Below are 7,999 nucleotides of genomic sequence, written 5' to 3' on the forward strand. Positions count from 1 at the left end.
GAGCATTTGCAGCTTGCTTTTGTAAACTGGCAGGGTTGGGTGGAAGAACCTTGTTGACTGCGTCAAAGGGCCAGAATGAAACAGATACAGCCTCTTACTTCACTTACACATGCTCCATCTCCCGTGTCCCCACCTCCCACTCCATGTGCATACACATACTTCAACATATACATACACACACATGCTATCGGAAGAGAGTCTTTTACCCATTGCTTTATTCAGCAACACTTGACTGAGTGGCAGTGCTGGGTACTGGGAACGTGGCCCCTGCCCACATGGAGCATACCGTCCACCAGAAGAGAAAAGCAATGAGCAAATGCTTGCACTGGTAAGTGTACACTGCAAACTGGATATACAGCTAGGAAGGAAAGGTACACAGTACTGTGACAGCACAACTGAGGGAGACCAGCCAGCCCTGTGTGTCAGGAGGACGGTGCAATCAAATGACTTGACATTTTTAGGTAAAAGACATGTTCCTCTTTTCAGAGCAATGGAGACATCATATTATTCTTTTCTATCCTGTATTTTATCTACGTATCAGACAGGAAGGTAGCAAGAAGAGGGTGGAGGCCGTTAAACTGTGTCAGAGTGACTGATAGAAGTGCCACGATCTTCTGAAAATGTTGCCTGAATATCACTCACACAATAAGTGTGCCTCTCCCACAGTCCTTTAAGATTTTCATAAATCCTACTTGTAAGAAAGAGCGCTTCTAACACTACCAACACGGAGGTTATTTGCAGCCTTTTGATTTTCACCAGGTGATGTGCTGTCACTACTAATTTAGTCAAATAGCTCAGCTTCAGTAAGTCATTGGCCCCAGGAGTCTGAAAAACCAGAAAACAAAAAACAAAAACATACATTCTGGTCCTCGTCCGCGACCCCAAAGCCAAATTCTTGACATTTACTGATGCTTCTTTACAAGATTTCCTTAGGGAACCAACGTGTTTGTTAATTTTTAGCCTCCTTCTTTTTAGATAAATAAGAAGACAATTAGGCTCATCCTGTAGCTCAGAAGCATTTATTTATTAATGAGCATTTTTGACTACCTACTATGAACTAGGCTCTCAAGTTGTTGACAGGCTCGCAGAGATGCAAATAAATAAAAACAATAAACCAGGGGAAGTGTGAAAACAGAAGCAGAGACTAACCTCTTGACAGAGGAGAGGGTGAGGGATTGTTCCATGGGGAGGACGCTATATTAGAAGCAAAGAAAGATGGAGGGGAGTTTGCCAGGCAAGAAGGCGAGAGGAGGGTAGGAAGGAGGAGGAGTGTCTCAAGCAGAGGAAACTGCTCATGTTCAAGGGCACAGACGTGAGGAACAGCCTAGCCTGTTCATAAGCAGGAAACTGTTCAGTATATCCTGCAATCACGAGGCATCTGGGGGGAGGGGACAGGCATGGCGAGCAGTGAGAACCGCGACGGGGCCTCGTAGCTTTGACTGCCCTGTTAAGAAGTTTGGGCTTTTCCTGAAGGCAGAAGCAATCTCAGAAGAATTGTAAGCAGAAATGATGTTGCAATAGGATTTGTGTTTCAGCAATATCACCCTGGTAACCGTATGAAGGATAAACTGGGATGGAGAGATCCAAAGTAACGTGATACACCGAGAGACCACAGCAACATTGATCTGAGCTGAGAAAGGCTGTTTCATCTAGTTTTATTACTTCCAGAGCCTTTTCCTCTACCTCAGTCCCTGATCCAGGAGCATGCTTTTAGCCTGAAGTTGTTGTGTTTGTTTCAAACTTCCTTCCCAATATCCAGCACTGGGTATATCAAAACGGGTGAGGGATAAGAGGAAGGCATGCTTGAAAAAGCAAATATTTCAGATTCCTTGTTGTGCCTCCTCCACACCTTCAGCCCTGGAGAGAACGGTGCCGGACTGCTGGTAATCCCTGGTTTAGACTTTGAACCTTTGTTAGTCCTTAAATAGTCTCATTTAATACCATGAAATCTTGTACTTGGAGACAGATGGCATCTAATCCTCACACTTCATCTTACAGACAAAACAGAGGCCCAGCTAAGAGAAGTGGCTTGGCCCAGGTTATCACATGCAGTTAGTGGCAGGGTCTAAACCACTGTTGCCACAGCATAATGGCTTATCATGATCGACTGTGAGATTTTCAAAAAGTAAGGTAAATATTACCAATATTAGTGGTTATCTTGTGTTCTAAAATGTGTTCTTGAGTTGGTGAGAAATGGATTGCGGTTCTGGGAAAGGAGATCAGGCATAGTCAGTCCTTACCGAGCAGTGGTGTAGTTAGCATCTACATTACCAGAATACTTGGTGGCAAGTGACAGAAACCCAACTTTAGGTGGGTTTACCTTTAACACAAAGGGCAATTGATTGGAAACTCCATTTAAATGCATAAAGGGCTGAGCTGCAGCAGGTCTCAGGAATAATTGGAAGCCAAGCCACCCTCCATTTCTCATTTCTGCTTCTCTCTCCTGCAATAGAATCATCTTTAATCTCTCAAGCTGGCTTTATCCTTTGGCAGAGGTAAAAAATGGCTGAGGAAAATTTTGATTGACCTAGCTTACGAGATATTTCCCAACCCCATCAACCAACTGAGGTACTGTCACCAGAAGCCACCACAATAACCACATAGTTGTGGTGAGATCCAAGAAAAATGACCTAGGAGATAGATACTTCTACTATAAATGGTTTCACTGATGTGGTAAATACAAACAACTGTAGAACTTGATTCTCTTGCCAATATTTAAGTTTTATCATCGTAAGGATGGCAATGTTTTCTTTGTATGGATATCATCTATCATATGCTTCTCTTTACTGCTTGTATTGATTTCTATTTAATATATGCAAAGACATTTCCCCCAAAGAAATTTTAAGCTTAAAGAAAATGGTAACTTTGAGGTACATTTTTCTTATTCCCCCACAGGGTCTAGCATTCATTCACTGCATGTGGTGAGCACCTGAGCTCTGCTAATTCCAGTGCTAGGCGTGGTTATATTGACAGGGATGAGACGAGAAGAGCTTACTGAGGAGAGGAGACGAGAGGGCACATTAAGCGTGAAATCTGACCAATGGGAACTAATCCCTAGTCCATCAATCAGATTCCCTCTCTAGAGAATATGCAAGAAAAGGATTGGGGACTATTTTCGAATTTGCAGTAGGACCTGAAGAGCAAGTGAAGGGTCCTGGGCCTGGGACTTATAGAAAATTGCAAGGCAGAGTAATGCTGCAATAGAAACAAGAGGAAGGAATGAGTCACCTTGCATGGGGATGCTGAGGAAAGCTTTGCAATACTGACATGTGGACAGATTCTTCAAGGGTGAATACAGGTTTTCCAGGTAATAAAGGCAGACAGGCAGAAACACCAAAGGGAACTGCATATGCAAAGAGATGGCATATGGAAGCATACGGCATGTGTGCTTGGAAAGACTACTGTAATTGTAAGGAAAATAAACCTACTTAACTTATCCAAAAGGAAAAGGAAGGAAGGGAAAGAAAAAGAAAGGATAGAAGTGAAGGAGAGGGGAAGGCAATGGAGGGGAGCGGAGGAGAGGAAAAAGAGAGTTTGAAAGTGTAGAGTCTGACTCCTGGACCTCCAGGGGGCTACACACACATGGGGAGTATGGCCATTTTCTCTATCTCTAATGCACAAGTGGCAGCTCTCCATTCACTTCTCTTTTATGTCATCTCTGCCTTTCTACATTTGTCTGCTCTTTCCTAGTTTTGCTCAAAATATCATTCCACTTACTCATCAGTTGCTCATGGTTTAAAATGACCACCTACCCCCAACCCTAGACCTCTGGATCCATACAACCTTTCCCTTCTCAAAACTCTCTAGGGAAAACAAGCAAACAGCCTGTTTCACTCTGCAAAATCTTCAAAAAAAAAAAAATCCAACTTTTTGTTGGTCACCCCATGGTCTGTTTCCCTTAGACTGAAATGCATCCTTTGTCTGTTTTGTGGAGCCCCTGAAAGAGGCCTGTCCTGGTGCCCTTTAAAGTAGAAGCGCTAATAACATGGTAGATGAGTTAAAGACAACACGTTTGGTAAATGGAGAAAAGTATGGGGCAGCCTGAGCACAGAGCACTGCTTCACTTGCCATGTTGTAGGACTAAGGAATCAAACCACAACCAAAAAACATCAGCACCAGCATCTAAAAGACAGCAATGGGACCCGTTCTCCATCCAAGCAGCAGTGTTACTATGGACAATCAAGGACAACAGGACAGAATAAAAGAAGATGTCAAAATCCAAGCAGGGGTGATACCAAAGCTGGAGGAGTAAGTACCACTGAATTCAGCCAGGTTAGCAATGACAATGTGACTACAGGGTATTTAACCTGGATGATGTCTTTCTCATCTGAGGTCACACTGAATGGCATATAGCACATCAATCATTTAATGTTTCATAACATTTTCCAGATTTGAAGTAGATATTCATTATCATAGCCTAAGTGCTATCACTGATCATTCCAATACTTTGTGATACTCTTCCAAATGACGGTGGTCATGCTCAAATCTCATCTCATGATACAAGATAGTATCCTCCCCTTCTGTGCTGTGAGCTGATGGTTTATGAGCAAACAGCCAAGAGGGTGAATCTTCCTTTAAAATGTATAGAAGCAGAAATAGGGATTTTATTTAAGAAAAATAAAGTGATCTTAAGAATATGTCCTGGGCTTCCCTGGTGGCGCAGTGGTTGAGAATCTGCCTGCTAATGCAGGAGACACGGGTTCGAGCCCTGGTCTGGGAAGATCCCACATGCCACGGAGCAGCTGGGCCCGTGAGCCACAGCTGCTGAGCCTGCGCGTCTGGAGCCTGTGCCCCGCAACGGGAGGGGCCGCGATAGTGAAAGGCCCGCGCACCGCGATGAAGAGCGGTCCCCGCACCGCGGCCCCCACTTGCCGCAACTAGAGAAAGCCCTCGCATGAACCGAAGACCCAGCACAGCCAAAAATAAATAAATAAATAAATAAAATTAAAAAAAAAAAAAAAAAAAAAAAAAAAAGAATATGTCCTCTTGGGAACCAGAAAGCCCATAGCAATCAGCTTGCCTGGAAGCTGCAAAGCTCACCCTCCTCTCTGTCTCTCTGTTTCCTAGCATTCAAAGCTGGCAGACAGAGGAGGAGAAAAAAGTCAGAAAATGAGCATCCTTAACTCTGGAACCTACAGAATGTTCCTCTCACCTTTGCTGGGAGCTGGATTTAAAGTAAGGCTTTACTTTGATTTTATTTATTTATTAATTTGGGGGCTGAAGATTTGCTTATTTTTAAGGCAGAGATGAAAACAGAACTGGGAAAGAGAAGAAAAACATGTAAGTCTCTCTTCAGTAGTTTTTCTGATGCAGGAGCTAGACAGCAGCTCTGTTACATTGGAGGCTGTTGGCAGCACATTAACGTTTAACATGTTTAAATGCAGTCAATATCTTTCTATTCAAGAATTAGAACCACCTCTTCCTAGCCAATTGTTTTAATTTGGGGTTCATTTTTGAGTTATTTTAGCCATATTTAGATTATTTGAGTTATTTTGGCCAATTCTTAGATTAGAGAAAATGGGCTTATGCCCTTTTATCTAAGAAGTAACAAGGGAAAGAGATCCATCATCATTAAAATCATCATCATCGTCATTGTTGCTACAATCATCATTGCTACTGAGCTCCCACTACATGCTGGGCCCTCATGCAAGCTTCTCACGTGCACTGCCTTATAAGAGACATAACTACTCTATAGGAGAGCACTATAACTGTCCCTATTTTGCAGATAAGTAAATTGAGGCTCTTACAAAAGTGTAAATTACCTAAAGTCACTGAGATGTTAGGCAGGGGAATTTGGACTGAAATTCAGGCCTTTCTGATTCCAAATTGTATATTCTCAACCAGGATGCTGCACTTATTCTAAGCGATCTGAATCCTGGGGCCGTTAACTTCTGAACAGAAAATCAGCTCATAGAGAAAGCACTGGGCTAAGAGACCTAAGGTCTATGTTGCAGTCCAGCTCATCAATAAATAATCATTTGGAGGGACTTCCCTGGTGGTCCAGCGGTTAAGACTCTGCGCTCCCAATGCAGGGGGCCCAGGTTCGATCCCTGGTCAGGGAACTAGATACTGCATGCCGCAACTAAAAGATCTCGTGTGCCACAACTAAGACCCAGCGCAGCCAAATAAATAAATTAATTAAATATGTTTTAAAAAATAATAAAAAAATAAATAATTGTTTGGACTTGGCAAGGTTACTTACCACCTGAGCCTCAGTTTCCCCAACTTTATCATGAGGGGGTTGAACAGGTTGATCTCAGTCCTGACATTCTGTGATGTGGTCATTTTAAGGACTACCCATCAATACTAGATTTCTTCCAAGGAAAAGAGTAAGCAGTCTCGGTTTCCTCATCAGTAAGTGAAAAGATTGAAATACTAGGTCTCTTTAAAAGGAGGTCAAAATTCTGTCTGGTTTTATAAAAATATACTACTTAGGCTAATGATCAACCTGTGTTTAATCTTCTCCCAAGTCCAGCAAGAACCGCTACTCCCACACCCCCTCAACCACAAGCAGGTGCACTCACCACCACACCAAGGTCCTGCACACTCTAAAAGCCTGACGTTGCAGAAGGATAAGCAATGCTTACTTTTATAATCACATTCTTTGCTTTGTGAAAAGATCTATTAAATGGATCCTTTAAATAGCAATCTCTTTTAGAACATTTAAAAGTAATTCAATTTACTCCTTCAGAAACACATTTACCTTACCAAGCAAGGCCGACCTCTATCTCCAACCAGAGTTTTGAATAGTTACCAGTCTAATGGAAGCAGGGACATTTTGTGCTTGTAAGGGAAAAGATATGCACTCACTGAGTGAAAGTATATTCATTGCCAGCCTATTTATTGAGTGTTGAATGCTGGGCTAGGTTCTTAGAAAATAAGTGTGAGTCAGATTTGTGTGGCAACTTTCCACACAGAATTTTCAAGTCCAGTGTGTTGGTAGATGATTTTTAAAGTAACAGCTTAAAACAGAATAAGTGCTATGATAGGAGAGGTACAGGTTTCATGGATACTCCTAGCATAAGCATGTCATGGGAGATTCCCTAGAAAAAGTGAACCTTGAGCTAAGACCTGAGGAATCAAAAGATAGTGAATAAAAGCAGGTGAGTGGGTGGGAGGGGGAGATTGTTCCAGGGAGAGGACAAAGCAAGTATGAAAACCAAGACAAAACAGAGACCGTGGCATACTGAAGCAGCTCATAGAAGTACAAGACAGAGTATCCAGAAAATGAGGCTGTATAGGTAGGGAGGGACCATCTCAAGAAGGGACATAAGCCTTCTTGAACATCTCAAGTCTGAGTATCCTTGTCCCTTAACTTGTCTGATTTACATAAGACAGTACCTAAGGTCCCTTCCAACTATGAAATTCAGTGCCATAGTTAAAGACAGGGGATAAGACTGAGGAAATAACTTCACCTGAACTTCAGTGGAAGTGTAGAGAGACCAGGTTAGGGAGCACTCTTTTGTTTTTTCAATAATTATTTATTTAATAGCTACAAATTTAGTACTTACAAATACTAAACCAATAATGCAAAAAATAAGTATATAGTCAAATTTTATGAAGGAAAATAAGGTACTGATCAAGGATATCTACCATAAGCCTACAGAAAGCACCATACTACATGATAAACATTAGAAATGTGTCAGAAATAAGGCAAGTTCAAATTCTATCATTTTCATTCAACATTGTAATGGTGATCCTAGCCAGTGCAACAAAACAGGAAAAAATAAAAAGTATAAAGATCAGAAAGGAAGAAATAAAACTGCCAACTTTAGCAGACAATAAAATAATTTAAGTAGGAAATCTCAGAATATTTCAAACCTTTGGAATTAATAAGAAAGCACCTCAAACTCAAAGTCTGACGTAAAAAATATCAATTGTGATGTCATAAAATGGTTACATCAGAAATTGAAAGCTTGAAATGTAGTTGAAATAGCATTTCTAGTATAAGTTCTTCAAGATCTTTAAGGAAAAATTTACAAAACTTTTAAAGTATGTT

The 7,999-nt window shown here is 41.5% G+C and overlaps 1 non-coding gene across 1 annotated transcript; it reads left to right on the plus strand.

The window, feature by feature from the left end:
* Positions 1-5,989: 5,989 nt before the first annotated feature.
* On the plus strand, positions 5,990-6,062 carry TRNAG-CCC (transfer RNA glycine (anticodon CCC)). Its single transcript has one exon. It is a non-coding gene; the product is annotated as a tRNA-Gly (tRNA).
* Positions 6,063-7,999: the final 1,937 nt, after the last annotated feature.

The sequence above is a fragment of the Balaenoptera acutorostrata genome, chromosome 17 (assembly GCF_949987535.1).
Source record: "Balaenoptera acutorostrata chromosome 17, mBalAcu1.1, whole genome shotgun sequence".
NCBI lineage: Eukaryota > Metazoa > Chordata > Mammalia > Artiodactyla > Balaenopteridae > Balaenoptera > Balaenoptera acutorostrata.